The sequence below is a fragment of the Bos mutus genome, chromosome 8, assembly GCF_027580195.1.
Source record: "Bos mutus isolate GX-2022 chromosome 8, NWIPB_WYAK_1.1, whole genome shotgun sequence".
In the NCBI taxonomy this organism is placed as follows: Eukaryota; Metazoa; Chordata; class Mammalia; order Artiodactyla; family Bovidae; genus Bos; species Bos mutus.
The window spans coordinates 104,020,380-104,032,020 of record NC_091624.1 but is presented as its reverse complement, the minus strand read 5'-3'; the positions used below and the strand labels follow the sequence as shown (position 1 = coordinate 104,032,020).

General features: G+C 36.7%; 1 non-coding gene across 1 annotated transcript; it reads left to right on the top strand.

Moving 5' to 3' along the window:
* Positions 1–4,084: 4,084 nt before the first annotated feature.
* TRNAC-GCA (transfer RNA cysteine (anticodon GCA)) lies at positions 4,085–4,156 on the top strand. The gene has a single exon. It is a non-coding gene; the product is annotated as a tRNA-Cys (tRNA).
* The last annotated feature ends 7,485 nt before the right edge of the window (positions 4,157–11,641 follow it).

Below are 11,641 nucleotides of genomic sequence, written 5' to 3'. Positions count from 1 at the left end.
TTTTATAGAATAAGTATATTTAGAATTATTTTATTTTTAAAAATTATAAAATCATACAATTGACTTACTTACATATAGGAATTTTTATGTCTACCAAGGAAATGAAAGGCTATCTTTTACTTTAACTAGCATAAAGCTATTAGGCCAGTCAGTTCTAATGTAAACGTGGGAAAGGCAAATTTTACTCCTGATGGGTTCAATGGACATCATTACATTTTTTTCAAATTTTTAAAATTTATTCTTTTATTGAATTATAGTTGATTTACAATGTTGTATTAGTCTCTTCTATATAGCAAAGTGATTCTGTTATACACACTATATAACTTTTTTCAGATTTTTTTCCCTTAAAGGTTATTGCAAATATTAGAAGACAAAAAAACATTATTACAAAATACTGAAATAGCTCTCCATGCTACAAAGTAGGTCTTTGTTGGTTACCTATTTCATATATAGTAGTGTGTATATATTAATCCCAAATTCTTAATTTCTCCTTCCCCACCCTTTTCCTCTTTGGTAACTGTAAATTTGTTTCCTATCTCTGTGGGTCTATTTCTGTCTCACATATAAGTTCACTTGTATTTTTTTTTCAGATTCCACATATAAGTGATATCGCATTCTTGCCTGGAAAACCCCATGGACAGAGGAGCCTGGCCAGCTATAGTCCATGGGATCACAAAGAGTCAGACACACCGAGTGAGCATGAGCATAAGTGATATCACATGATATGCATCTTTGGTTTGTCAGTATGATAATCTGTAGGTCTACTCACATTGCTGCAAATGGCATTATTTCATTCTTTTTATGGCTGGGTAATATTCCATTGTGTAAACATACCACAGATTCATTTATCCATTTAACTGTCAATGGACATCTGGGTTGCTTCCATGTTTTGGCTACTGTAAATAGTGCTGCTATGGACACTGAGGTGCATGTATCTTTTCTGGATATATGCCGAGGAATGGGATTGCAGGATCATAAGGCAACTGTATTTTTAGTTTTCTAAAGAATTACATACTGTTCTCCATAGTGGCTATACCAATTTACATTCCCACCAAGAGTGTACAGGAGGGTTCCTTTTTCTCTACACCCTCTCCAGCATTTATTACTTCTAGACTTTTCAATGATGGCAATTCTAACCAGAGTGAGATCATGCCTCATTTTAATGTTGATTTGTATTTCTATAATAATTTACAGATGTTGAACACCTTTTCATGTACCTTTTGTCATTTGTCTGCTGTCTTTGGAGAAAAGTCTATTTACATCTTCTGCCTTTTGTGTGTGTGTGTGTGTTGCTTCTTGGATACTCAGCGGTATGAGCTGTTTGTATATTTTGGAGATTAATCCCTTGTCAGTCACATATTTTGCAAATATTTTCTCCCATTTCATAGGTTGTCTTTTCATTTTCTTTATGGTTTCCTTTACTATGCAAAACTTTTTAAGATTAAATAGGTCCCGTTGATCTTTGTTTTTATTTCCATCACTCTAGGAGACAGATCCAAAAAGATATTGCACAATTTAGAGTGTTCTGCCTATGTTTTCCTCCAAGAGTTTTATAGTATCTAGCCTTACATTTAGGTCTTTATTGAGTTTATTTTGAGTGTGGTGTTAGAGAATGTCCTAATTTAATTATTTTACATGTAGCTGTCCAGTTTTCCCAGCACCACTTATTGAAGAGGCTGTCATTTCCCCATTGTATATTCTTGTCTCTTTTGTCATAAATTAATTGACCATAGTGTGTGGGGTTATTTCTGGATTTTTAATCCTGTTTCATTGATCTGTGTTTCTGTTTTGATTACTGTAGCTTTGTAATATAGTTTAATGACATGGAGTCTGATTCCTCTAGCTCTGTTTTTCTTTCTAAAAAATGAGTTGGCTATTTGTGGTCCTTTTAGTGTTTCCATAAATTTTTTTTTATTTTTTTGTTTTAGTTCTGTGAAAAATGCCATTGGTAATTTGATAGGGATTGCATTGAAACTGTAGACTGCCTTGGGTAGTATTGTTATTTTGATAAAAACTCTCCAGAAAGTGAGCATAGAGGGAACATACCTCAATATAATAAAGGTCATATACAACAAACTCACAGCTAACATCATACTCAACAATCAAAAGCTGAAAGCATTTCCTGTAAGATCAGGAACAAGACAAGGATGTCCATTCTCACCAATTTTATTCAACATATTTTTGGAAGTCCTAGCTACAGCAATCAGAGAAGAAAGAAATAAAAGGAACCAAACTATAAAAGAAGAAAACTTGTCACTGTTTTCATATGTATGATGCTATACATAGAAAATCCTTAAGATGCTACCAGAAAACCACTAGAGCTCATTGACGAATTCATTACAGTTGCAGGAAATGAAATTAATATACATAAACCTGTTACATTTCTATACACTAACTATGAAAGATCAGAAAGAGAAATTAAGGAAACAATCACATTTACCATCACATCAAAAAGAATAAACTCCCTAGGAGTAAACCAACATGATTTTCTTAAGATAATAATATATCAATATATTTTTTAAATATAAAGATTACCTTAAAAATTCATTTACTTTATTACATTTTTATAATTCAGTTATGGGAATACTCTTGATTTATTATTCCCACATCTTCTTCTTTTATTCCCAGAGATACAAGTAACATAATGCAATTTTTTTCTGATGGCTAAAACTCTTAATGTTGCTTAACATTCTTTTTCCTGTAAAAGGGAATTAGATTATATAAATGTGACATATGTCAAAAGGCAATTTCAAACACTAAAACTATCATCTTAACTGGATACTACCACCTACCTGATTTTAAAGAATAAAGTTTTTAGTCATTTAATATTAAATGTCGTATTTTTACTTCAATTTTGCTAAATTTTATATCAAAATACATCTTTGGGTGTTTGATATCAAATATAAATGTATGAATGCTCTTTTTCAGCATGTTGCATGTGTGCTAAGTCGCTTCAGTGGTGTTTGACTCTTTGCAATGCTGTGGACTGCACCCTGCCAGGCTCCTCTGTCCATGGGATTTCCCAGGCAAGAATACTGGAGTGGGTTGGCATGCCCTTCTCCAGGGGATCTTCCCCACCCAGGGATGGGACCCATGTCTCACTATGCTTCCTGCATTGGCAGGTGGGTTCTTTACCACTAACTCCACCTAGGAAGGCCTGTTTCAGCATGTTACCAGACTCCAAATCACATTTTGTCCTTTTGGGGTTTGGACATAGCACATAATTTTTATCAGAATTAGAACTCCAAGTCTGTGTTCCACAGTGTGCCAAATCTGGACAACAAACCATTCCAACACATAATGTGCACTGGTGATCTGTCTAACCCTGACAATAATGATTTTGACATAGCAGAAATGAAGACAGCTAGAGCTATATGCCCTTTAAAAGCAGTCAAAATAATTCAACATCAAGAGAAAAAGAAGAAAACAAAATTGTCACAATGCAAATGTCTATTTCAACTTAAATATACTCTACTATAAACAAATACATTAAAAGAGACTTTGCTTTGTGTATATAGAAAGCTGGCCAGTCGTTAGAAAAGGCAAAGACTTGATAGTGATAATTTAGTGTAGAACATCAGAAACAATGAGACTAAAGGAAAATAAATAATGTTAAGCCAGTTTCCTTAGCAACTAACCTATTGACATTAAAAAGGAAGGATTTCTGTTTGGAGGAGAATCTGTGCTCAGTCTCTCAGTCATGTCAGACTCTTTGCAACCCCATGGACTGTAGCCCACCAGACTCCTCTGTCCATGGGATTCTCCAGGCCAGAATACTGAATTCCCTTCTCCAGGGGATCTTCCCAACCTAGGGATTGAACTTGGGTCTCCTGCATTGGCAGGAAAATTCTTTTACCACTAGTGCCAGGTAGAAAACCCTCTTTGTAGAAAGTATGTCACAGAAAATAAAATGCAGTGATAAAATCAGATGCAGAAAATGTGGATACAGAATAATGTACAAGAGATGTACTAAAAGATTGGTGGGCTTTGATAGTTCAGAGGAACATCATTTGTACTTGGATTTGCTGTCAAAGTTTCTTTTTGTATAGCTTTTTTATTAGCATCCTCAACTTTAAGAAGGGCTTCCCTGATAGCTCAGTTGGTAAAGAATCTGCCTGCAGTGCAGGAGACCCAGGTTCAATTCCTGGGTAGGGAAGAACTGCTGGAGAAGGGATAGGATACCCACTCCAGTATTCTTAGGCTTCCCTCATGGCTCAGCTGGTAAAGAATCCACTTGCAATGGGGGAGACCTAGGTTTGATCCCTGGGTTGGGAAGATCCCCTGGAGAAGGGAAAGGCTATCCCCTCCAGTATTGTGGCCTGGAGAATTCCATGGACTTTCTGGAGTCACAAAGAGTTGGACATGACTTTCACTTTCAACTTTAAGAATACAACTATCACACATCATCTCATTTTAAAAACCATATTGTGTTTAAGTATCAACAGTTTATGTAAGAAAATTACTTTTTGTTCATCTACATGATTTGTAATTTAATTTTATTATATATGTAATCTAACATACAATGAAGATTAAAAATGGCTCTCCAAACCACTTTTGACCAAAACCTACAACCGCCTGGGGCTCTTGTTAAAAATAGAGGTTTCCAGGACCTTCTAAAGGTCTGATTGAGAGTGTTCCTTGGAAACCACTGACATCACCTGTTTGTAAGCCCTCTAGCTTCCTGCTGAGTAGAATACACCTCTGTACTTACTGTCAGGGTGCATACATGATTTTGAGTTATATTTTTCATTTGTTACTTGGTGTAGGCCTTTGTGAATCTGTATATAGTGCTTGGGGCTTCCCTGGCGGCTCAGTGGTAAAGAATCTGCCTGCCAATGCAGGAGCCGTGGGTTCAATCCCTGGGTTGGGAAGATACCCTGGAAAAGGAAATGGCTACCCACTCCAGTATTCTTGCCTGGAAAATCCCATGGACAGAGAAGCCTGCGCGGGGGAGGGGGACGGGCTACAGTCCACGGGGTTGCAAAAGAGTTGGACATGTCTTAGTGACTAAATAAAAACAATATAGTGCTTGACTTTTTTTTTTTTTTTAATCTTTGGAGAAGAAAAAGAAATTGTAATGGTGGCTTTCTATGAAACAAAATCAACCACAAGTGGATGAAGCAGACTGTTAAGGCAGGTACAGCCTGCCAGGCGTAATCACTGACTAGGTAAAAAATGTTCTGTTCTCAGGATATAAAAATAATAGGGATTGGTTTACATTGATTTTATTTTTTAATATAAATTTATTTATTTTAATTGGAGGCTAATTACTTTACAATATTGTATTGGTTATACCATACATCGACATGAATCTGCCACGGGTGTACTTGTATTCCCCATCCGGAACCCCCCTCCCACCTCCTTCCCCATACCGTCCCTCTGGGTCATCCCAGTGCACCAGCCCAGAGCATCCTGTATCATGCATAGAACCTGGATAGTGATCCATTTCACATATGAACATGAAACATATACATGTTTCAATGCTATTCTTCCAAATCATCCCACCCTTGCCCTCTCCCACAGAGTCCAAAAGACTGTTCTATACATCTGTGTCTCTTTTGCTGTCTTGCATACAGGGTTATCGTTACCATCATTCTAGATTCTATATATATGCATTAGTATACTGTATTGGTGTGTGTGTGTGTGTGTTTTTTCCTGGCTTACTTCACTTTATATAATAGGCTTCAGTTCCATCCACCGCATTAGAACTAATTCAAATGTATTCTTTTTAATGGCTGATTTATACTCCATTGTGTATATGTACCACTGCTTTCTTATTCATTCATCTGCTGGTGGACATCTAGGTTGCTTCCACGTCCTGGCTATTGTAAACAGTGCTGCGATGAACATTGGGGTACACGTGTCTCTTTCAATTCTGGTTTCCTCGGTGTGTATGCACAGCAGTGGGGTTGCTGGGTCATATGGCAGTTCTATTTCCAGTTTTTTAAGGAATCTCCACACTGTTCTCCATAAGAGCTGTACTAGTTTGCATTCCCACCAACAGTGTAAGAGGGTTCCCTTTTCTCCACACCTCTCCAGCATTTATTGCTTGTAGACTTTTGGATTGCAGCCATTCTGACTGGTGTGAAATGGTACCTCATAGTGGTTTTGATTTGCATTTCTCTGATAATGAGTGATGTTGAGCATCTTTTCATGTGTTTGTTAGCCATCTGTATATCTTCTTTGGAGAAATGTCTAGTTCTTTGGCCCATTTTTTGATTGGGTCGTTTATTTTTCTGGAATTGAGCTGCAGGAGTTGCTTGTATATTTTTGAGATTAATTCTTTGTCAGTTGCTTCATTTGCTATTATTTTCTCCCATTCTGAAGGCTGTCTTTTCACCTTGCTTATAATTTCCTTTGTTGTGCGGAAGCTTTTAAGTTTAATTAGGTCCCATTTGTTTATTTTTGCTTTTATTTCCAATATTCTGGGAGGTGGGTCATAGAGGATCCTGCTGTGATTTATGTTGGAGAGTGTTTTGCCTATGTTCTCCTCTAGGAGTTTTATAGTTTCTGGTCTTATGTTTAGATCTTTAATCTATTTTGAGTTTATTTTTGTGTTTTTGAGTTTATTTTTGTGTATGGTGTTAGAAACTGTTCTAGTTTCATTCTTTCACAAGTGGTTGACCACTTTTCCCAGCACCACTTGTTAAAGAGATTGTCTTTTCTCCATTGTATATTCTTGCCTTCTTTGTCAAAGATAAGGTGTCCATAGGTGTGTGGATTTATCTCTGGCTTTCTATTTTGTTCCATTGATCTATATTTCTGTCTTTGTGCCAGTACCATACTGTCTTGATGACTGTGGCTTTGTGGTAGAGCCTGAAGTCAGGCAGGTTGATTCCTCCAGTTCCATTCTTCTTTCTAAAGATTGCTTTGACTATTCGAAGTTTTTTTGTATTTCCATACAAATTGTGAAATTATTTGTTCTAGCTCTGTGGATACCGTTGGTAGCTTGATAGGGATTGCATTGAATCTATAGATTGCTTTGGGTAGTATACTCATTTTCACTATATTGATTCTTCCAATCCATGAACACGGTATATTTCTCCATCTATTAGTGTCCTCTTTGATTTCTTTCACCAGTGTTTTATAGTTTTCTATATATAGGTCTTTAGTTTCTTTAGGTAGATATATTCCTAAGTATTTTATTCTTTTCATTGCAATGGTGAATGGAATTTTTTCCTTAATTTCTATTTCTGTTTTCTCGTTATTAGTGTATAGGAATGCAAGGGATTTCTGTATGTTGACTTTATATCCTGCAACTTTACTATATTCACTGATTAGCTGTAGTAATTTTCTGGTGGAGTCTTTAGGGTTTTCTATGTAGAGGATCATGTCACCTGCAAACAGTGAGAGTTTTACTTCTTTTCCAATTTGGATTCCTTTTATTTCTTTTTCTGCTCTGATTGCTGTGGCCAAAACTTCCAAAACTATGTTGAATAGTAGTGGTGAGAGTGGGCACCCTTGTCTTGCTACTAACTTTAGGGGAAATGCTTTCAATTTTTCACCATTGAGGATAAAGTTTGCTGTGGGTTTGTCATATATAGCTTTTATTAAGTTGAGGTATGTTCTGTCTATCCCTGCCTTTCTGGGGGGGGGTTATCATAAATGGATGTTGCATTTTGTCAAAGGCTTTCTCTGCAGCTATTGAGATAATCATATAGCTTTTATTTTTCAATTTGTTAATGTGGTGTATTACATTGATTGATTTGCGGATATTGAAGAATCCTTGCATCCCTGGGATAAAGCCCACTTGGTCATGGTGTACGATCTTTTTAATGTGTTGTTGGATTCTGATTGCTAGAATTTTGTTAAGGATTTTTGCATCTATGTTCATCAGTGATATTGGCCTGTAGTTTTCTTTTTTTGTGGCATCTTTGTCAGGTTTTGGTATTAGGGTGATGGTGGCCTCATAGAATGAGTTTGGAAGTCTACCTTCCTCTGCAATTTTCTGGAAGAGTTTGAGCAGGATAGGTGTTAGCTCTTCTCTAAATTTTTGGTAGAATTCAGCTGTGAAGCCGTCTGGACCTGGGCTTTTGTTTGCTGGAAGATTTCTGATTACAGTTTCTATTTCTGTGCTTATGATGGGTCTGTTAAGATTTTCTATTTCTTCCTGGTCCAGTTTTGGAAAGTTGTACTTTTCTAAGAATTTGTCCATTTCTTCCACGTTGTCCATTTTATTGGCATAGAATTTCTCATCGTAGTCCCTTATGATCCTTTGTATTTCTGTGTTGTCTGTTGTGATCTCTCCATTTTCATGTCTAATTTTATTGATTTGATTTTTCTCCCTTTGTTTCTTGATGAGTCTGGCTAATGGTTTGTCAATTTTATTTATCCTTTCAAAGAACCAGCTTTTGGCTTTGTTGATTTTTGCTATGGTCTCTTTTGTTTCTTTTGCATTTATTTCTGCTCTAATTTTTAAGATTTCTTTCCTTCTACTAACCCTGGGGTTCTTCATTTCTTCCTTTTCTAGTTGCTTTAGGTGTAGAGTTAGGTTATTTATTTGACTTTTTTCTTGTTTCTTGAGGTATGCCTGTATTGCTATGAACCTTCCCCTTTTACAGTGTCCCACAGGTTTTGGGTTGTTGTGTTTTCATTTTCATTCATTTCTATGCATATTTTGATTTCTTTTCTTGATTTCTTCTGTGATTTGTTCATTATTCAGCAGCGTGTTGTTCAGCCTCCATATGTTGGAATTTTTAATAGTTTTTCTCCTGTAATTGAGATCTAATCTTACTGTATTGTGGTCAGAAAAGATGCTTGGAAAGATTTCAATTTTTTTGAATTTACCAAGGCTAGATTTATGGCCCAGGATGTGATCTATTCTGGTGAAGCTTCCGTGTGTGCTTGAGAAAAAGGTGAAATTCATTGTTTTGGGGTGAAATGTCCTATGGATATCAATTAGGTCTAACCAGTCTGTTGTATCATTTAAAGTTTGTGTTTCCTTGTTAATTTTCTGTTTAGTTGATCTAGCCATAGGTGTGAGTGGGGTATTAAAGTCTCCCACTATTATTGTGTTATTGTTTATTTCCCTTTTCATACTTGTTAGCATTTGTCTTACATATTGTGGTGCTCCTATGCTGGGTGCATATATATTTATGATTGTTATATCTTCTTCTTGGATTGATCCTTTGATCATTATGTAGTGTTCTTCTTTGTCTCTTTTTACAGCCTTTGTTTTAAAGTCTATTTTATCTGATATGACTATTTCTATTCCTGCTTTCTTTTGGTCTCTATTTGCATGGAATATCTTTTTCCAGCCCTTCATTTTCAGTCTGTATGTGTCCCTTGTTTCGAGGTGGATCTCTTGTAAACATATATAGGGGTCTTGTTTTTGTATCCATTCAGCCAGTCTTTATCTTTTGGCTGGGGCATTCAACCAATTTACGTTTAAGGTAATTATTGATAAGTATGATCCTATTGCCATTTACTTTATTGTTTTAGGTTCGAGTTTATACACCCTTTCTGTGTTTCCTGTCTAGAGAAGATCCTTTAGTATTTGTTGGAGAGCTGGTTTGGTGGCACAGAATTCTCTCAGCTTTTGCTTGTCTGTAAAGCTTTTGATTTCTCCTTCATATTTGAATGAGATCCTTGCTGGGTACAGTAATCTGGGCTGTAGGTTATTTTCTTTCATCACTTTAAGTATGTCTTGCCATTCCCTCCTGGCCTGAAGAGTTTCTATTGAAAGATCAGCTGTTATCCTTATGGGAATCCCCTTGTGTGTTATTTGTTGTTTTCCCCTTGCTGCTTTTAGTATTTGTTCTTTGTGTTTGATCTTTGTTAATTTGATTAATATGTGTCTTGGGGTATTTCGCCTTGCGTTTATCCTGTTTTGGACTCTCTGGGTTTCTTGGACTTGGGTGATTATTTCCTTCCCCATTTTAGGGAAGTTTTCAACTATTATCTCCTCAAGTATTTTCTCATGGTCTTTCTTTTTGTCTTCTTCTTCTGGGATTCCTATGATTCAAATGTTGGGGTGTTTGACATTGTCCCAGAGGTCTCTGAGATTATCCTCACTTCTTTTAATCTGTTTTTCTTTTCTCCTCTCTGTTTCATTTATTTCTACCATTCTATCTTCTACTTCACTTATCCTATCTTCTGCCTCTGTTATTCTACTGTTGGTTCCCTCCAGAGTGTTTTTGATCTCATTTATTGCATTATTCATTATATTGACTCTTTTTTATTTCTTCTAGGTCCTTGTTAAACCTTCCTTGCATCTTCTCAATCCTTGTCTCCAGGCTATTTATCTGTAACTCCATTTTGTTTTCAAGATTTTGGATCATTTTCACTATCATTATTCAGAATTCTTTATCTGGTAGATTCCCTATCTCTTCCTCTTTTGTTTGGTTTGGTGGGCATTTATCCTATTCCTTTACCTGCTGGGTATTCCTCTGCCTCTTCATCTTGTTTATATTGCTGTGTTTGGGGTGGCCTTTCCGTATCCTGGAAGTTTGTGGAGTTCTCTTTATTGTGGAGTTTCCTCGCTGTGGGTGGGGTTGGACTGGTGGCTTGTCAAGGTTTCCTAGTTAGGGAAGCTTGTGTCGGTGTTCTGGTGGGTGGAGCTGGATTTCTTCTCTCTGGAGTGCAATGAAGTGTCCAATGATGAGTTATGAGATGTCAGTGGGTTTGGTGTGACTTTGGGCAGCTTGTATATTGAAGCTCAGGGCTATATTCCTGTGTTGCTGGAGAATTTTCATGGTATGTCTTGCTCTGGAACTTGTTGGCCCTTGTGTGGTGCTTGGTTTCAGTGTAGGTATCTAGACATTTGATGAGCTCCTATCAATTAATGGTCCCTGGAGTCAGGAGTTCTCTGGTGTTCTCATGATTTGGTCTTAAGGCTCCTGTCTCTGGTTTTCAGTCTTATTTTTACAGTAGCCACAAGACTTATCCATCTATACAGCACCATTGATAGAACATCTAGGTTAAAGATGAAAAGTTTCTCCACAGTGAGGGACACCCAGAGAGGTTCATGGAGTTACATGGAGAAGAGGGAGGAGGAAGATAGAGGTGACCAGGATGAGACGAGGGGGAAACAAAAGAAAAGAGAGCAAGCTAGCCAGTAATCACTTCCCTATGTGCTCTCCACAGTCTGGACCACTCAGAGATGTTCACGGAGTTACACAGAGAAGAGAAGAGGGAGGAGGGAGTTAGAGGTGACCAGGAGGATAAAGTGGGGAATCAAAAGGAGAGAGATCCTGCCAGTAATCAGTTCCCTAAGTGTTCTCCACTGTCAAGAACACACAAAGAGATTCACAGAATTGGGTAGAGAAGAGAAAGGGGAGGGAGGAGATAGAGGCAACCTGGTGGAGAAAAAGGAGAGTCCAAAGTGGGAGAGAGCAGTCAAGCCAGTAATCTCTCTACCTAGTAAAAATGGGTACTGAAGATTGGTTTTCTTAAAGGTACAAAACTGATAACAAATACCCAAAAGCAAAGATTAAAAATCTAGAGTAGAGGTTCGATTTTCAAAAATACAATATTAAAGAAAAACAAAAAAGTCACAAAATTATAAAATATATATATATATATGAAGTTTGCTTTTAAAAATAGGGTCTTTTTTTTTTTTTGCAAAGTAATAGTAGGTTATAAAAATGAAAATTAAAGGAGTAATAGAGAATTTAAAAATATTTAAAAATTTTAATTACAG